A 1,174-nucleotide genomic window follows, 5' to 3' on the forward strand; every position below is an offset into this window, starting at 1 on the left:
GTTTTCAGCCCTGATGATGGTCTGAAATTAAGGCTGAAAGGATAGCACAAATAAATAAGTTTTGCGTATTTGTACATTATCGATGACGCCCTCAACCATCTCTTCATATTGAATGAGAGATCGACTACAAACGTCTAAATAATTGATTACTGTATATTCACTAATATTGGTCCATTGAAGGTTTTTTTCTTTAGTTAATGTTTTTGACAATTTAATTATCTTTCAAAGAACATCTAAAATTTAGAATGATTCATAAAATGAATTAATGCCCACAGGAGGCCTGGTTTTTTTTTTTAAAGGAGACTGTCAGATTCATACAACAGGGTTTTTTTTTTACTCATTTTAATACCTTAATATAAGCTTTTCTAGATATCATGAATCATGTAACAACCTGACATGATGTCACACTGTAACCTGGTTACTCTCACCACTACTAATAACTTGACACCTCACAGGACAGCATTGGATAAAAGGACTTCTGGATCATATAATTTCATAGATTCACTATTTAACCCTCCATGAGCCTGAAAGATGCCCAGAATCAGAGATCAGGTTAGCAAACAAAGAAGTGAGGCAAGATGGCAATGACTGGAGTGAGCACTAAACCATTCTCTCTTGCATCTGCCACTTCATTGATTTACTTCTGTTCTATTAAAAATCACATGTGTTTGTTAATCAAAATATCTCTCAATTTATTTCATTGAACCCAATTGACATGCAATAAAGGGCTTCTGGCCATAATACACATATCAGGCCTCTGGAGTTTCATAGACACAGTGGGCTCTGAAACATAAATCCATTGAACACTGCATATAAAAAATTTGAGCAGATTATGTAACTTTCCCTTTACTTATGTAGTAGGCGAAGTATAAAAAAAAACTACAAAACACTTAAAAACTAAATTCATAAAAAAAAAAAAATCTTCAAAAAAAGAAAATCATAATTAGAACCAAAACCATTAAATTTATATCAGTGGTGTTCATCACATGGTGGCCAATGAGAGACTAGAGGAGGCTGTAGGAGTGTTCAGCAACACATGATTTATTAATATAACTATTTTTTTATTAGTCATCTTTTTTGAAGTTTGTGTGTCCGCCGAAAGGTTTCAACAGGCAAATGCACATTAAAATTGACTAAAATACACTATTCAAGCTACCTCAGTTTCAAAGGTAAC

The sequence above is a fragment of the Halyomorpha halys genome, unplaced genomic scaffold (genome assembly GCF_000696795.3).
Source record: "Halyomorpha halys isolate HHAL.00 unplaced genomic scaffold, Hhal_1.1 Scaffold253.1, whole genome shotgun sequence".
NCBI classification, from domain to species: Eukaryota; Metazoa; Arthropoda; class Insecta; order Hemiptera; family Pentatomidae; genus Halyomorpha; species Halyomorpha halys.